This window comes from Eurosta solidaginis, chromosome X, assembly GCF_040869045.1.
Source record: "Eurosta solidaginis isolate ZX-2024a chromosome X, ASM4086904v1, whole genome shotgun sequence".
NCBI classification, from domain to species: domain Eukaryota; kingdom Metazoa; phylum Arthropoda; class Insecta; order Diptera; family Tephritidae; genus Eurosta; species Eurosta solidaginis.
The window spans coordinates 78748997-78768982 of record NC_090324.1 but is presented as its reverse complement, the minus strand read 5'-3'; positions in this window follow the sequence as shown (position 1 = coordinate 78768982).

Below are 19986 nucleotides of genomic sequence, written 5' to 3'. Positions count from 1 at the left end.
GTATGTGATGTGTAGAAGATTAATATATGCAAAAGAAGGCAATTATGAAAAACTTTATAACAACTAAGGCGTGGCGTAGTTGAATGCGTTTGTAACCATTTCAACTATCGTAGGAGTGCGGGTTCCAATACCATTCCCGGGAGAAAAGGCTTTGAAGAGATTTACAAGGTATAATCGAAACAGCTGTCGCCTTGTCCCTCCTGATGTCACGTTGTTTAAATTTTTCCCAAATTATTAAATAAATTATAAAAATTAAAAACTGCTTGAAATAGATGTTTTCATACATTCAAAAGCAATACGGGCAATCCCCAATTAACTCTTACAAACAGACAACATTTGGTTAATTCGTTGTAGTTCTATAAATAGAACAAAAACAGCAACAATACCAGTTTCTCTAAAACCGCTCTACAAACATGCATAACTTCAAAACACAATTACATACGAAGTATGTGATGTGTAGAAGATTAAATGTATATATATGCAAAAGAAGGCAATTGGGAAAAACTTTACAACAACTAAGGCATGACGTAATTGAATGCGTTTGTATCCATTTCAACTATCGTACTAGTGCGGATTCGAATCCCACGCCCGGGAGAAAAGGCTTTGAAGAGATTTACAAGGTATAATTGAAACAGCTGCCGCCTTGTCCGTACTGATGTCGTGTTGTTTAAATTGTTTCCAAATTATTAAATAAATTATAAAAATTAAAAACTGCTTGAAATAAATGTTTTCATACATTTAAAAGCAATACGGGTAATCCCCGATTAACTCTTACAAACAGACAACATTTGGTTAATTCGTTGTGGTTCTATAAATAGAACAAAACAGCAACAATACCAATTTCTCTGAAACCGCCTTACAAACATGCATAACTCAACACATAATTACATACGAAGTATGTGATATGTAGAAGATTAATATATGCAAAAAAGGCAATTTGGAAAAAATTTACAACAACTAAGGCATAACGTAGTTGAATGCATTTGTAACCATTTCAACTATCGTAGGAGTGCGGGTTCGAATCCCACTCCCGGGAGAAAAGGCTTTGAAGAGATTTACAAAGTATAATCGAAACAGCTGTCGCCTTGTCCCTCCTGATGTCACGTTGTTTAAATTTTTCCCAAATTATTAAATAAATTATAAAAATTAAAAACTGCTTGAAACAAATGTTTTCATACATTTAAAAGCAATACGGGCAATCCCCGATTAAATCTTACGAACAGACAACATTTGGTTAATTCGTTGTAGTTCTATAAATAGAACAAAAACAGCAACAATACCAGATTCTCTGAAACCGCCTTACAAACTTGCATAACTTCAACACATAATTACATACGAAGTATGTGATGTGTAGAAGATTAATATATGCAAAAGAAGGCAATTATGAAAAACTGTATAACAACTAAGGCGTGGCATAGCTGAATGCGTTTGTAACCATTTCAACTATCGTAGGAGTGCGGCTTCCAATCCCATTCCCGGGAGAAAAGGCTTTGAAGAGATTTACAAGGTATAATCGAAACAGCTGTCGCCTTGTCCCTCCTGATGTCACGTTGTTTAAATTTTTCCCAAATTATTAAATAAATTATAAAAATTAAAAACTGCTTGAAATAAATGTTTTCATACATTTAAAAGCAATACGGGTAATCCCCGATTAACTCTTACAAACAGACAACATTTGGTTAATTCGTTGTGGTTCTATAAATAGAACAAAACAGCAAAAATACCAATTTCTCTGAAACCGCCTTACAAACATGCATAACCCAACACATAATTACATACGAAGTATGTGATATGTAGAAGATTAATATATGCAAAAAAGGCAATTTGGAAAAAATTTACAACAACTAAGGCATAACGTAGTTGAATGCATTTGTAACCATTTCAACTATCGTAGGAGTGCGGGTTCGAATCCCACTCCCGGGAGAAAAGGCTTTGAAGAGATTTACAAAGTATAATCGAAACAGCTGTCGCCTTGTCCCTCCTGATGTCACGTTGTTTAAATTTTTCCCAAATTATTAAATAAATTATAAAAATTAAAAACTGCTTGAAACAAATGTTTTCATACATTCAAAAGCAATACGGGCAATCCCCGATTAACTCTTACAAACAGACAACATTTGGTTAATTCGTTGTAGTTCTATAAATAGAACAAAAAAAGCAACAATACCAGTTTCTCTAAAACCGCTCTACAAACATGCATAACTTCAAAACACAATTACATACGAAGTATGTGATGTGTAGAAGATTAAATGTATATATATGCAAAAGAAGGCAATTGGGAAAAACTTTACAACAACTAAGGCATGACGTAATTGAATGCGTTTGTATCCATTTCAACTATCGTACTAGTGCGGATTCGAATCCCACGCCCGGGAGAAAAGGCTTTGAAGAGATTTACAAGGTATAATTGAAACAGCTGCCGCCTTGTCCGTACTGATGTCGTGTTGTTTAAATTGTTTCCAAATTATTAAATAAATTATAAAAATTAAAAACTGCTTGAAATAAATGTTTTCATACATTTAAAAGCAATACGGGTAATCCCCGATTAACTCTTACAAACAGACAACATTTGGTTAATTCGTTGTGGTTCTATAAATAGAACAAAACAGCAACAATACCAATTTCTCTGAAACCGCCTTACAAACATGCATAACTCAACACATAATTACATACGAAGTATGTGATATGTAGAAGATTAATATATGCAAAAAAGGCAATTTGGAAAAAATTTACAACAACTAAGGCATAACGTAGTTGAATGCATTTGTAACCATTTCAACTATCGTAGGAGTGCGGGTTCGAATCCCACTCCCGGGAGAAAAGGCTTTGAAGAGATTTACAAAGTATAATCGAAACAGCTGTCGCCTTGTCCCTCCTGATGTCACGTTGTTTAAATTTTTCCCAAATTATTAAATAAATTATAAAAATTAAAAACTGCTTGAAACAAATGTTTTCATACATTTAAAAGCAATACGGGTAATCCCCGATTAACTCTTACAAACAGACCACATTTGGTTAATTCGTTGTAGTTCTATAAATAGAACAAAAACAGCAACAATACCAGATTCTCTGAAACCGCCTTACAAACTTGCATAACTTCAACACATAATTACATACGAAGTATGTGATGTGTAGAAGATTAATATATGCAAAAGAAGGCAATTATGAAAAACTGTATAACAACTAAGGCGTGGCATAGCTGAATGCGTTTGTAACCATTTCAACTATCGTAGGAGTGCGGCTTCCAATCCCATTCCCGGGAGAAAAGGCTTTGAAGAGATTTACAAGGTATAATCGAAACAGCTGTCGCCTTGTCCCTCCTGATGTCACGTTGTTTAAATTTTTCCCAAATTATTAAATAAATTATAAAAATTAAAAACTGCTTGAAATAGATGTTTTCATACATTTAAAAGCAATACGGGCAATCCCCGATTAACTCTTACAAACAGACAATATTTGGTTAATTCGTTGTAGTTCTATAAATAGAAAAAAAACAGCAACAATACCAGATTCTCTGAAACCGCCTTACAAACTTGCATAACTTCAACACATAATTACATACGAAGTATGTGATGTGTAGAAGATTAATATATGCAAAAGAAATAAATTGGGAAAAACTTTACAACAACTAAGGCATGACGTAGCTGAATGCCTTTGTAACCATTTCAACTATCGTAGGAGTGCGTTTGAGTTCGATAGAACTAGTTAAACTCGGACTTTTAAAAATAAAAGTCCCGAAATAAAAGTTAAATCAAGACTTTTATTTTTTAAGGCCGAAATAAAAGTCCCGCTTGATAACAAAGAAACGGCCAATGCGAAATAATTTTTTTTTTTAATTCGGATAAGCCGTTTCTTTGTTATCAAGCGGGACTTTTATTTCGGCCTTAAAAAATAAAAGTCTTAATTTAACTTTTATTTCGGGAATTTTATTTTTAAAAGTCCGAGTTTATCTAGTTCTATCGGACTCAAACGTACTCCTACGATAGTTGAAATGATTACAAACGCATTCAGCTACGTCATGCCTTAGTTGTTGTAAAGTTTTTCCCAATTTATTTCTTTTGCATATATTAATCTTCTACACATCACATACTTCGTATGTAATTATGTGTAGAAATAATGCATGTTTGTAAGGCTAAGGCTAAGGTTTCAGAGAAACTGGTATTGTTGCTCTTTTTGTTCTATTTATAGAAATTCAACGAATTAACCAAATGTTGTTTGTTTGTAAGAGTTAATTGCCCGTATTGCTTTTAAATGTATGAAAACATTTATTTCAAGCAGTTTTTAATTTTTATAATTTATTTAATAATTTGGGAAAAATTTAAACAACGTGACATCAGGACGGACAAGGCGACAGCTGTTTCGATTATACTTTGTAAATCTCTTCAAAGCCTTTTCTCCCGGGAGTGGGATTCGAACCCGCACTCCTACGATAGTTGAAATGGTTACAAACGCAGTCAACTACGTTATGCCTTAGTTGTTGTAAATTTTTCCCAATTGCCTTTTTTGCATATATTAATCTTCTACACATCACATACTTCGTATGTAATTATGTGTTGAGTTATGCATGTTTGTAAGGCGGTTTCAGAGAAACTGGTATTGTTGCTGTTTTGTTCTATTTATAGAACCACAACGAATTAACCAAATGTTGTGTGTTTGTAAGAGTTAATCGGGGATTACTCGTATTGCTTTTAAATGTATGAAAACATTTATTTCAAGCAGTTTTTAATTTTTATAATTTATTTAATAATATGGAAACAATTTAAACAACGCGACATCAGTACGGACAAGGCGACAGCTGTTTCAATTATACCTTGTAAATCTCTTCAAAGCCTTTTCTCCCGGGAGTGGGAATCGACCCGCACTACTCGATAGTTGAAATGGATACAAACGCATTCAGTTACGTCATGCCTTAGTTGCTGTAAAGTTTTTACCAATTGCCTTCTTTTGCATATATATACATATTAATCTTCTACACATCACATACTTCGTATGTAATTGTGTTTTGAAGTTATGCATGTTTGTAGGGTGGTTTCAGAGAAACTGGTATTGTTGCTGTTTTTGTTCTATTTATAGAACTACAACGAATTAACCAAATGTTGTCTGTTTGTAAGAGTTAATCGGGGATTGCCCGTATTGCTTTTAAATGTATGAAAATATCTATTTCAAGCAGTTTTTAATTTTTATAATTTATTTAATAATTTGGGAAAAATTTAAACATCGTGACATCAGGAGGGACAAGGCGACAGCTATTTCGATTATACCTTGTAAATCTCTTCAAAGCCTTTTCTCCGGGATTGGGATTGGATTCCGCATTCCTACGATAGTTGAAATGATTACAAACGCATTCAGCTATGTACGTCATGCCTTAGTTGTTATAAAGTTTTTCATAATTGCCTTCTTTTGCATATATTAATCTTCTACACATCACATACTTCGTATGTAATTATGTGTTGAAGTTATGCAAGTTTGTAAGGCGGTTTCAGAGAATCTGGTATTGTTGCTGTTTTTGTTCTATTAACCAAATGTTGTCTGTTTGTAAGATTTAATCGGGGATTGCCCGTATTGCTTTTAAATGTATGAAAACATTTATTTCAAGCAGTTTTTAATTTTTACAATTTATTTAATAATTTGGGAAAAATTTAAACAACGTGACATCAGGACGGACAAGGTGACAGCTGTTTCGATTATACTTTGTAAATCTCTTCAAAACATTTTTTTCTCCCGGGAGTGGGATTCGAACCCGTACTCCTACGATATTTGAAATGGTTACAAATGCATTCAGCTACGTCATGCCTTAGTTGTTGTAAAATTTCTCCCAATTACCTTCTTTTGCATATATTAATCTTCTACACATCACATACTTCGTATGTAATTATGTGTTGAAGTTATGCATGTTTGTAAGGCGGTATAAGAGGAACTGGTATTGTTGCTGTTTTGTTATATTTATAGAACTACAACGAATTAATTTATAATTTTTCCCATTCAACATTTTGCATTCATAAGTAGGTATGTACACACATCCGTATTGTACGACGAAACAATGTATCAAGGGTGCGTGTGATACGTGCTTACACTACAAGCGATGAACTCAAACTAAATATTTGATTCAGCATTCGTGCTCGCTACGCGTTCGTGTATACTAACTCATTCTCAATTTGGTAATCGTGTATATGTAGTGGTGCCCACCGCTGCTTATAAGGTTTTATTTATATTTTCTTATACTTAGGTATGCACTTACACACACACTTTCATACATTTCAAGCAGTTTTTAATTTTTATAATTTATTTAATAATTTGGGAAAAATTTAAACAACGTGACATGAGCACGGACAAGGCGACAGCTGTTTCCATTATACTTTGTAAATCTCTTCAAAGCCTTTTCTCCCGGGAGTGGGATTCGAACCCGCACTCCTACGATAGTTGAAATGGTTACAAACGCATTCAACTACGTTATGCCTTAGTTGTTGTAAATTTTTTCCGAATTGCCTTTTTTGCATATATTAATCTTCTACACATTACATACTTCGTATGTAATTATGTTTTGAGTTATGCATGTTTGTAAGGCGGTTTCAGAGAAACTGGTGTTGTTGCTGTTTTGTTCTATTTATAGAACCACAACGAATTAACCAAATGTTGTGTGTTTGTAAGAGTTAATCGGGGATTGCCCGTATTGCTTTTAAATGTATGAAAACATCTATTTCAAGCAGTTTTTAATTTTTATAATTTATTTAATAATTTAGGAAAAATTTATACAACGCGACATCAGTACGTACAAGGCGACAGCTGTTTCAATTATACCTTGTAAATCTCTTCAAAGTCTTTTCTCTCGGGATTGGGAATCGAACCCGCACTACTACGATAGTTGAAATGGATACAAACGCATTCAGTTACGTCATGCCTTAGTTGTTGTAAAGTTTTTCCCAATTGCCTTCTTTTGCATATATATACATATTAATCTTCTACACATCACATACTTCGTATGTAATTGTGTTTTGAAGTTATGAATGTTTGTAGGGCGGTTTCAGAGATACTGGTATTGTTGCTGTTTTTGTTCTATTTATAGAACTACAACGAATTAACCGAATGTTGTCTGTTTGTAAGAGTTAATCGGGGATTGCCCGTATTGCTTTTAAATGTATGAAAACATCTATTTCAAGCAGTTTTTAATTTTTATAATTTATTTAATAATTTAGGAAAAATTTAAACAACGTGACATCAGGACGGACAAGGCGACAGCTGTTTCGACTATACCTTGTAAATCTCTTCAAAGTCTTTTCTCCCGGGAATGGGATTGGAACCCGCACTCCTACGATAGATGAAATGGTTACAAACGCATTCAGCTACGTCATGCCTTAGTTGTTATAAAGTTTTTCATAATTGCCTTCTTTCGCATATATTAATCTTCTACACATCACATACTTCGTATGTAATTATGTGTTGAAGTTATGCAAGTTTGTAAGGCGGTTTCAGAGAATCTGGTATTGTTGCTGTTTTTGTTCTATTTATAGAACTACAGCGAATTAACCAAATGTTGTCTGTTTGTAAGATTTAATCGGGGATTGCCCGTATTGCTTTTAAATGTATGAAAACATTTATTTCAAGCAGTTTTTAATTTTTGTAATTTATTAAATAATTTGGTAAAAATTTAAACAACGTGACATCAGGACGGACAAAGCGACAGCTGTTTCGATTATACCTTTTAAATCTCTTCAAAACATTTTCTCCCGGGAGTGGAATTCGAACCCGTACTCCTACGATTGTTGAAATGGTTACGAACGCATTCAGCTACGTCATGCCTTAGTTGTTGTAAAGTTTTTCCCAATTGCCTTCTTTTGCATATATCAATCTTCTAGGTATGTACACACATCCGTATTGTACAACGAAACAATGTACCAAGGGTGCGTGTGATACGTGCTTACACTACAAGCGATGAAATCAAACTAAACATTTGATTCAGCATTCGTGCTCGCCACGCGCTCGTGTATACTAACTCATTCTCAATTTGGTAATCGTGTATATGTAGTGGTGCCCACCGCTGCTTATAAGGTTTTATCTATATTTTCTTATACTTAGGTATGCACCTGCACACACACTTTCATACACACGTCCATTTGTAAACAAAACATACTAATTAAGCTGGGTTATTAAAGTTCACTTCATTGTTTACTATATAGTTTGGCAGCTTAAATAGAGCTTATGTTGAGAATAGAGTGGAAGGCAGTGGACTAGGCAGTCGAATGTCATATATTGAAGGATTTGATGTTCGGAGTTTTTTCAAAATTTGCCCGAAATCCTGAATCACAAAATGGAGTGTAGTTAAGTACGAAAATGAAAAAATGTAGTTAGGTTTTGCTCCTTTTTTAGCAGGAGATTTTCATTTTAAAAATATAGTATATAATACTATGTACAAACATACACCAAATTGGCAATTTATACCATTTGGGAAATTTATTACGCAATTTATCATATAATAAATTGTAATAATAAATTGCCAATTTAATTGCCATCTCATCAGCTGATTTTATTTTCTTCATTTCACTGGAGTAGGGATTGTCAAAAGAAGATGGCAAACTCAAAATGAAACCCAAACATTGAACACATTTTCTTACAACACACAAAAATTTCAAAGTTTTATGTTTTCATTCCATTCCATTCGCCTTATATCAACACGCACATTTTGATAGTCTGAACAAAGGTATGTTGTTCCTGAAGAGATGAGTCAACCAGCTATCAAATTACTCGAAATTGTCTCAATTTATTTTTCTGTTTGAACATAGTATAAACCAATGTTCCTTCTATTACTCATTTTATCTATGGAGCTTCAAATGCACTTTATAGAAACGTGCTTTTTATACTCAGTTGAGCAGAGCTCACAGAGTATATTAAGTTTGATTGGATAACGGTTGGTTGTACATATATAAAGGAATCGAGATAGATATAGACTTCCATATATCAAAATAATCAGGATCGAAAAAAAATTTGATTGAGCCATGTCCGTCCGTCCGTCCGTCCGTCCGTCCGTTAACACGATAACTTGAGTAAATTTTGAGGTAACTTGATGAAATTTGGTATGTAGGTTCCTGAGCACTCATCTCAGATCGCTATTTAAAATCAACGATATCGGACTATAACCACGCCCACTTTTTCGATATCGAAAATTTCGTAAAACCGAAAAAGTGCGATAATTCATTACCAAAGACAGATAAAGCGACGAAACTTGGTAGATGAGTTGAACTTATGACGCAGAATAGAAAATTAGTAAAATTTTGGACAATGGGCGTGGCACCGCCCACTTTTAAAAGAAGGTAATTTAAAATTTTTGCAAGCTGTAATTTGTCAGTCATTGAAGATATCATGATGAAATTTGGCAGGGACGTTACTCCTATTACTATATGTACGCCTAATAAAAATTAGCAAAATCGGAGAAAGACCACGCCCACTTTAAAAAAAAAAATTTTTTTAAAGTAACAAAAAATTTAATATCTTTACAGTATATAAGTAAATTATGTCAACATTCAACTCCAGTAATGACATGGTACACCAAAATACAAAAACAAAAGAAAATTTTAAAATGGGCGTGGCTCCGCCCTTTTTCATTTAATTTGTCTAGGATACTTTTAACGCCATAAGTCGAACAAAAATTAACCAATCCTTTTGAAATTTGGTAGGGGCATAGATTTTATGATGTTAACTGTTTTCTGTGAAAACGGGCGAAATCGGTTGATACCACGCCCAGTTTTTATACACAGTCGTCCGTCTGTCCTTCCGCATGGCCGTTAACACGATAACTTGAGTAAATTTTGAGGTATCTTGATGAAATTTGGTATGTAGGTTCCTGAGCACTCACCTCAGATCGCTATTTAAAATGAACAATATCGGACTATAACCACGCCCACTTTTTCGATATCGAAAATTTCGTAAAACGGAAAAGTGCGATAATTCATTACCAAAGACAGATAAAGCGACGAAACTTGAAAGATGAGTTAAATTTATGACGCAGAGTAGAAAATTAGGAAAACTTTGGACAATGGGCGTGGCACCGCCCACTTTTAAATAAGGTAATTTAAAACTTTTGCAAGCTGTAATTTGTCAGTCGTTGAAGATATCGTGATGAAATTTGGCAGGGACGTTACTCCTATTACTATATGTACGCCTAATAAAAATTAGCAAAATCGGAGAAGGACCACGCCCACATTTAAAAAAAATTTTTTTTAAGTAAAATTTTAACAAAAAATTTAATATCTTTACAGTATATAAGTAAATTATGTCAACATTCAACTCCAGTAATGACATGGTGCAACAAAATACAAAAATAAAAGAAAATTTCAAAATGGGCGTGGCTCCGCCCTTTTTCATTTAATTTGTCTAGGATACTTTTAACGCCATAAGTCGAACAAAAATTAACCAATCCTTTTGAAATTTGGTAGGGGCATAGATTTTATGATGTTAACTGTTTTCTGTGAAAACGGGCGAAATCGGTTGATGCCATGCCCAGTTTTTATACACTGTCGTTCGTCTGTCCTTCCGCATGGCCGTTAACACGATAACTTCAGCAAAAATCGACATATCTTTAATGAACTTAGTTCACGTACTTACTTGAACTCACTTTATTTTGGTATGAAAAATGAACGAAATCCGACAATGACCACGCCCACTTTTTCGATATCGAAAATTACGAAAAATGAAAAAATGCCATAATTCTATACCAAATACGAAAAAAGGGATGAAACATGGTGAGGTAATTGGATTGGTTTATTGACACGAAATATAACTTTAGAAAAAACTTTATAAAATGGTTGTGACACCTACCATATTAAGTAGAAGAAAATGAAAAAGTTCCGCAGGGCGAAATAAAAAACCCTTAAAATCTTGGCAGGTATTACATATATAAATAAATTAGCGGTATCCAACAGATGATGTTCTGGGTCACCCTGGTCCACATTTTGGTCGCGATCTGGAAAAAGCCTTCACATATACAACTACCACCACTCCCTTTTAAAACTCTCATTAATACCTTTAATTTGATACCCATATCGTACAAACACATTCTAGAGTCACCCCTGGTCCACCTTTATGGCGGTATTTCGAAACGTCGTCCACCTATAGAACTAAGGCCCAATCCCTTTTAAAATACTCATTAACACCTTTCTTTTGATACCCATATTGTACAAACAAATTCTAGGGTCACCCCTGGTCTACCTTTATGGCGATATCTCGAAACGGCGTCCACCTATGGAACTAAGGATTACTCCCTTTTAGAATACTCAATAACACCTTTCTTTTAATACCTATATTGTACAAACAAATTCTAGGGTCACCCCTGGTCCAACTTTATGGCGGTATCTCGAAACGGCGTCCACCTATGGAACTAAGGATTACTCCCTTTTAAAATACTGATTAACACCTTTCATTTGATACCCATATCGTACAAACGCATTCTAGAGTCAACCCTGATCCACCTTTATGGCTATATTCCTAAATGGCGTCCACCTATAGAACTATGGCCCACTCCCTCATAAAATACTCTTTAACACCTTTCATTTAATACCCATATCGTACAAACGCATTCTAGAGTCACCCCTATTCCACCTTTATAGCGATATCTCGAAAAGGCGACCACCTATACAACAACCACCACTCCCTTTTAAAACCCTCATTAATACCTTTAATTTGATACCCATATCGTACAAACACATTCTAGAGTCACCCCTGGTCCACCTTTATGGCGATATTTCGAAACGGCGTCCACCTATAGAACTAAGGCCCACTCCCTTTTAAAATACTCATTAACACCATTCGTTTGATGCCCATATTGTACAAACAAATTCTAGGGTATCCCCTGGTCCACCTTTGTGGCGATATCTCGAAACGGCGTCCACCTATGGAACTAAGGATTACTCCCTTTTAAAATACTCATTAATACCTTTAATTTGATACCCATATTGTACAAACAAATTCTAGGGTCACCCCTGGTCCACCTTTATGGTGATATCTCGAAACTGCGTCCACCTATGGAACTAAGGATTACTCCCTTTTAAAATACTCATTAACACCTTTCATTTGATACCCATATCGTACAAACGCATTCTAGAGTCACCCCTGGTCCACCTTTATGGCGATATCTCGAAAAGGCGACCACCTATACAACTACCACCACTCCCTTTTAAAACCCTCCTTAATACCTTTAATTTGATACCCATATCGTACAAACAAATTCTAGGGTCGCCCCTGGTCCACCTTTATGGCGATATCTCGAAACGGCGTCCACCTATGGAACTAAGGATTACTCCGTTTTAAAATACTCATTAACACCTTTCTTTTGATACCCATATTGTACAAACAAATTCTAGGGTCACCCCTGGTCCACCTTTATCGCGGTATCCACCCCTTTTAAACCCCTCATTAATACCTTTAATTTGATACCCATATAGTACAAACAAATTCTAGGGTCACACCTGGTACACCTTTATGGCGATATCTCGAAACGGTGTCCACCTCTGGAACTAAGCATCACTCCCTTTTAAAATACTCATTAACGCCTTTCTTTTGATACCCATATTATACAAACAAATTCTAGGGTCACCCCTGGTCCACCTTTATGGCGATATCTCGAAACGGCGTCCACCTATGGAACTAATGATTACTCCCTTTTAAAATACTCATTAACATCTTTCGTTTGACACCCATATTGTACAAACGCATTCTAGGGTCACACCTGGTCCACCTTTATGGCGATATCTCGAAACGGCGTCCACCTGTGGAACTAAGCATCACTCCCTTTTAAAATACTCATTAACACCTTTCTTTTGATACCAATATTGTACAAACAAATTCTAGGGTCACACCTGGTCCACCTTTGTGGCGATATCTCGAAACGGCGTCTACCTGTGGAACTAAGGATTACTCCCTTTTAAAATAATCATTAACACCTTTCTTTTGATACCCATATTGTACAAACAAATTCTAGGGTCACCTCTGGTCCACCTTTATGGCGATATCTCGAAACGGCGTCCACCTATGGAACTAAGGATTACTCCGTTTTAAAATACTCATTAGCACCTTTCATTTGATACACAAATCGTACAAACGCATTCTAGAGTCACCCCTGGTCCACCTTTATGGCGATATCCCGAAAAGGCGACCACCTATACAACTACCACCACTCCCTTTTAAAACCCTCCTTAATACCTTTAATTTGATTCCCATATCGTACAAACAAATTCTAGGGTCGCCCCTCGTCCACCTTTATGGCGATATCTCGAAACGGCGTCCACCTATGGAACTAAGGATTACTCCCTTTTAAAATACTCATTAACACCTTTCTTTTGATACCCATATTGTACAAACAAATTCTAGGGTCACCCCTGGTCCACCTTTATGGCGGTATCTCGAAACGGCGTCCACCTATGGAACTAAGGATATATCCCTTTTAAAATACTCATTAACATCTTTCATTTGATACCTATATCGTACAAACGCATTCTAGAGTCAACCCTGATCCACCTTTATGGCTATATCCCTAAATAGCGTTCACCTATAGAACTATGGCCCACTCCCTCATAAAATACTCTTTAAGACCTTTCATTTGATATCCATATTGTACAAACAAATTCTAGAGTCAACCCTGATCCACCTTTATGGCGATATCCCTAAATGGCGTCCACCTATAGAACTATGGCCCACTCCTTCATAAAATACTCTTTAATGCCTTTCATTTGATACACATGTCATACAAAGACATTCCAGGGTTTCCCTCGGTTCATTTTCCTACATGGTTATTTTCCCTTATGTTGTCACCATAGCTCTCAACTGAGTTTGTAATGTTCGGTTACACCCGAACTTAACCTTCCTTACTTGTTATATTTACGAACTTATTCCTCAATGAAAATAAATGAAACACATATTAATGTAAGCATTAATCATGTTTCCTACTTCTTAAATGTTCTTCTTAAATATTATAAATGTGTTAAAAGTAGCAGGACTAAAATAATATTGACAAATCGTTCAGTGATTCGTCACATAAGGGTTACTTTAAAATAACGGACGCTAAAAGTTCCTCTGTCACATGAGGAAAAATGAAATACAACTATTTTTATAACATGAAGATAGATAGAAAATTTTTTGGGGATTGCACTGCGACCGTTGATCTTTTGTACCCTCATCAGATTGCGTCGCGTTCCAGGAGGATATGTTCCATCGTCCCTCCTGATCGAACACGAAGTCGACATGAATACAAAATTATGTTTTTATTTAGTTGAACGGCGATAGAAATTCTTATATTTTTCAAGAAATCCAGGAAACTTCAAGAAGAACCCTAAGTTTTTAATTATTTGTGTTTTGCTTTGACGTTGGCGGTGCGTTGCTTATAGATTGAAGCAATTAAAGCGCGTGTGTTCAAAGTCAGATGTAGACGCAACGCTAGTGCCAAAACGACTCAAAAGTCACCTTAAGCTTAGTTGCTTCATGTGTTATTTATCATTATTAATTAAAAACGTTGGATCTCGTAAGAAACTAAACTTAGGAAAGATACACACGAGACATAGCTTCGTAGACGCGTACAAAATATGGAATGCACCTACGATTTTCTACGCCTCAAGATTTCTTATGCTGTACCTAATACGCGTCTATGAAGATACGCCTCGTGTACATCTTCCCTTAGATTATTTTCAAAGAAAAAATGCTTTGTTTTTAAACTTTGCTAATATTCACATACAATAACTACTAATATGGCTGTCGCTTCCATACCACTATTTCATGATTTAAAAAAAAAATTAGTTCTGAAAAATACAACCTTGTCACATACGTTCTCAAACACGGTTACCATGTTTTTATTTAGGTCCAAAATGCATCGAAAAAAAGATCACATCTCAAAAAAAAAAAAGACCAAATTTTAGGTTTTTTATTGGTGTACAAACAACTGGAATGTTTCAATGGTTTAATATACAAAATTTTAATAAAGTAAAAACTTGGTTTTAATTCAAACTGCTCAAACAAAAATAAAGTGCACCTTTAGGTATTATATGTTCACATTTCTAGGATTAGTCTATGTCTTTCACCAACCAAGCGTTGTGAACCTAGTTTTGCTTGATTGCAATGGAATAAAGTGCATAGCGTACTCAGGTTTTATTAAAGAACGGTTAAAAAATTTGCATTGTGGCAAACTCAGTAAATCGTAAATAAAACTAAGCAGTGATGTTAATGCTATTTTTATAGATGTTTACTTTTTCCCTAACAGTTTAAACTTCACACCAGAGCCTAGATTCAGTAAGTGTGAGTTGGAACTCAGACTAAAAATCAAGCATCTTAAAAGTTTTAACTGTGTAATAACTGAATACCGATCGAAATATCTAACCACTAAAACAAGTATTTTTTCTGATAAGTCCGTTGTTTCATCAAAAATTAATGACAATGTGTTTGCCCGAACATTCAACACTTTTCTTTTTAATGCCTTGCCTAAATTATCTACCGGGTGAAATGTCATTGTTCTGCTACATTTTATAGATAGAGCAATTTTTGTGGTAAGAATTTCATTGAAGTGTAAATTGGTTAGGTATTTCAATTATTTTATACGACGTTTAATGATTAAGTTGAAACACGACTTTTCTAGTCTTTAGATTTACCGGAAGTGCCGGCCACCATATTTATTTTAAAGGTTGCCCTCTATTTTCATATCGATAGTTTTACAATAGCCGTGTTTTTTATACACGCGTATACGTTTACGTTTGCGCGTGAAAAAACGCCTATCCTCGCTTAGATAATGCTTAGGAGACCCATCTAGCGGCAGTGGTTAAATAACTAGCTACGGCCACAGGGTGTACCGAAAAGCGGAGACACAACCCTCTGATGGCCATAGAGTATAACATGTAGCTAAATAAGTTGCGATGAATTGTGGACACACATAGAATACATAGAATTAGTGTAGAGGGTGAAACAAAAACACATATTTCAGTTAAATATGAGTATAATGGGTATTGAAATTTAGTAGTAAACATTTTATGCGCAGCAATTTCAGATGTGTATTTAAAGTTTGACGCTTAGCAGTCCATATAAAGTTTAAGCGTATAGACGTTTACGTGTAAAAAAAAAAAAGCTAATATTTACAATAGGATTGCTTAACTTCTAATAACTTAAGCTACATGTACATTGTTTAGGCAGGATGCCTAACTTTTCCGCATCAGATTGCGATCCCTCCAATGCAACTCTGCAAATCGATACTCGACTTAATATATAACCACCCACACCATCGCCGTCACATGCATGTGCATGCATATACATGCACGTGTGTGTGTGCTTTTTGTCAGCACTCATGCATATGCATGTCGGGGTTGATGTGTGGGTGCCTTTCCCCTCCAGAACGGAGGATTTTTCGGGTCAACGGTTGTAGCTTCCTATACAACCGGTCTCTTGGATTTTAACAGCCAACCAGGTCACATCTGCCGCCAGCGATCTCTGCCGTGTTCCAACAATACTTTCAGGTAATATTGCAACCTTTTTATTTCTCAATTCTGCATAATAAAACGCATCCATTATAACAAGAAATTCTCGTCTTCTCTTATTTATTTGCTTATACACCCGCCTATTGAGATCGACCCCGGTGCGCCCACCTACTCAGGATCAGACGCATCCCTGCCGAACATTTGGTCCTATCTTCCGCCTATATACAGTCCACATCACAAGATATTAAAGCTTACCGCACCACAAAGGTTATCCGACGAAAGTTATTTGCCACAATCAACAGCGATACCACCAAAAAACAAAAAGGGAAAGCAAAAGTGAGAACGCTTATTACATTCACATCAGCGCCATATGGTAACATAATACCAAAATGAGAAAGAGAACACTGAGCAAGCGACAGCCAACTGAAGCCATTGCAACACCACAAGCTACTTGCCACACGGGAACACAAATCTCCACAAAATAAAGTCCAAAGTAAGTGCAATATTTCTTGCCTGAATTTTTTTGGTTATAATAAAAACAAATAAAACCGTGTCGAAACAAATAATCTATATTATTAGTCCCACACGCGTAGTGACTTGTGATTAAACGCGAAAAGTGTAAAAATTTAGTGTCGAAAAGAAAGTACTGCAACCGCAAAATTTAACGTTGTTTTTTATAATTCCTTGTGACTATCTGGTCTGTCCCCCCACCAGCGGTAAGGCTCTCCGGACACAGCACAAGGAGGAGGTGCACATAACCTCACTTTCATATAAAATTTCAAGCCATTCTATTGCGGCATTGTTCATTTTTGCATCACGCTAGTTTCACTAGTTTTTCTAATAAGTTTTTGTTACATAGTTTCTTCGTTTTTACACAAGATTTATCACACGTTTTTACACTTTTCGTCGAGTTCATATCAGCGCGCGCACTTGTTATACAATACAATTTAACTTGAAAGTGGCGAGTGGTCCCCTTTATTTACACAAAAGACATTAGTGTTGCTCCCCCCTGCTGCACAAAATAATCTGCAAAGTCAGAAAATTAAACAAATTCAAAGCAATAAATAAAAGTTTCTCGTATTTAATTGTTGTTGGTTGGGTGATTCGCACAGGTTCATACAAATTTATATTCCTCACTTAATTTGTTCACAAATTTTCAAACATGAAGATGGAATCTTACATCAGGTTGGCCGATCGAATAATCGATTTCGAGGCCGACTGTAACGACATAAGTGCGGCCCTGCATACAATACACACTCTTGCAATACAGCAAAAAGAGTTGCAATCTAAGTGGGAAAAAGCAGAAACCGCCCTCGAGGAGTTGCTTGACTCTGACACGCTCGACGCAAAAAAAATTGCAGCGGTCAAGAGAACTACAAGCCAAATTAAAGCAGGAAAAATATAGGGAGGCCCGTCCTGAAGGAGAACGCGTCGTGAACACAGTATCCGCCTGCCATCTTGCGATACTGAGGTATTCAAGGGCGACTACCTATCTTGGCCAACGTTTCGTGACCTGTTCACGGCCATCTATAAAAATAACAGTCGCTTAAGCCCGGTAGAAAAGTTGTTCCACCTTAATCAAAAAACTCAAGGTGAGGCAAAGGACATTGTCAAGAAATGTCCTTTGACAAATTAAGGCTTCGAAACAGCCTGGAAAACCTATGTGAGAGATACGAGAATAAACGGATTCTCGTAAACTCACAACTACAAATTTTGTTTAATCTAAAAAAGATAGATAGCGAGTGCCGCAGCTCAATAAAAACCTTACAGCGCGACATAAATAATTGTTTAGCATCCTCAAAACCCCATTAGATTGATGTTTCAAATTGGGACGCGATTATTACTTATTTATGGTCGACAAAATTACCTGAAAATACGTTGGCTCTATGGGAGCAGAGCATTGACCACAAAACGGACATATCCAAGTGGGAGGACATGGACAAATTCTTGTTAAATCGTTTTCAGATACTTGAAACCATGTCTGGTTTTACAGGGAATGCCACTTAGAAAGTGCAAAAATCAAACGCATCGCGACAATCGACAAATACCCCTACGAAAAGACTTGGTGCTTTTCAAACAAAAGTATCCAAGCAAACAACAAAATCAGTGTGTAAAATGTGCAAATCTACGGAGCACAGATTACGCAACTGTTCACGCTTTTGCGATTTACCCAGCTAGGAAAAGCATGCCTAAGTTTCAGGCATCACAAATGCGGTGTCAGCGCAGGTGAAAGAAGCGTCCAAAATCGAATTACGTTCACCAGTGGATCCCTGCTTCAGCCTGACTAATCAACGCAATGACTATGCAGGCATTCCCAGACTCGGTTCTGGCAGACAAGAGGTTCTACGTCAATGAAGACGTAGACCTCATACTTGGCGGAGACATATATCCCCAAATTATAATGAGCGGTATAAAAAAGAATGTACTAAATACACTCTTGGCTCAAGAGACAGTGTTCGGTTGGATACTAACCGGTCGAATCGAAGCACAGAGTCCAACGAAGAACATCATGTCATTCTACAACGAGGTTGCGTTAGGCAACCAACTCAAAGCTTTCTGGGAGGTAGAAAATATACCCAAAAAGAAAATATTAAACGAAGAGGAGAGGTATTGCGAAAAATTATTTAAAGAAACAACGCAACGAAGTGAGAATGGAAGGTACACCGTGTGACTACCATTCCGGCAGGATTACCCTAACAATATTAACTTAGGACCGTCCCTGAAGCGTGAATGCTCTCAATTCTTCCGGAATGAGGGGCGGCTAATAAAGAACCCAGATTTAGGGAAAGAGCATGTTCGAGTGTTATCAGAATATGAAACGGTCGGACATATGAGAAAAGTAAAAAAGAATATCCCGTCTGACGATTCGGATCATTACTTCCTGCCCCACCACGCCGTTATTAAATCAGAAAGTACCACTACAAAAATACGAGTTGTATTTAATGCATCGAGCCATACGGCCAACGGTAATAGCCTAAACGATATCCTCCTCCCAGGCCCAGTTCTACAAGCCGATCTACCCATCCTTATCTTACGATGGAGACTATACCGTTTCGTCTTCAATAACGACATCGAAAAGATGTACCGACAAATTTGGGTGAACGAAAATCACACCAAATTTCAACGTATTGTGCATCGCACTTCCCCGAATGACCCTATTAGTCTTTACGAATTAAAGACAGTTACCTTCGGAGTGAATTGCGCTCCATATCTCGCGATAAGAACGCTCCTACAATTGGCTGACGTAGCAAATTCACACCCTACAGCGGCTAGTATACTAAGAGAGAGTATGTACGTAGATGATGTTTTATCGGGAGGACACACAATAGCGTCAACCATCAAAGCAAGAAACGAGATTCGCGAAGCCTTACACTCAGCTAGCTTTCCATTACGCAAGTGGACTTCAAATTGTGAGGAAATTCAAAAGGATATCCCCAAAACGGATTTGGTCAGCGAGGAATTCTTAGAGTTCGAATAAGCTAGTTCGGTAAAAGCCCTGGGAATACGATGGAACGCTCACTCAGACGTATTTTATTTCACTATAGCAAAA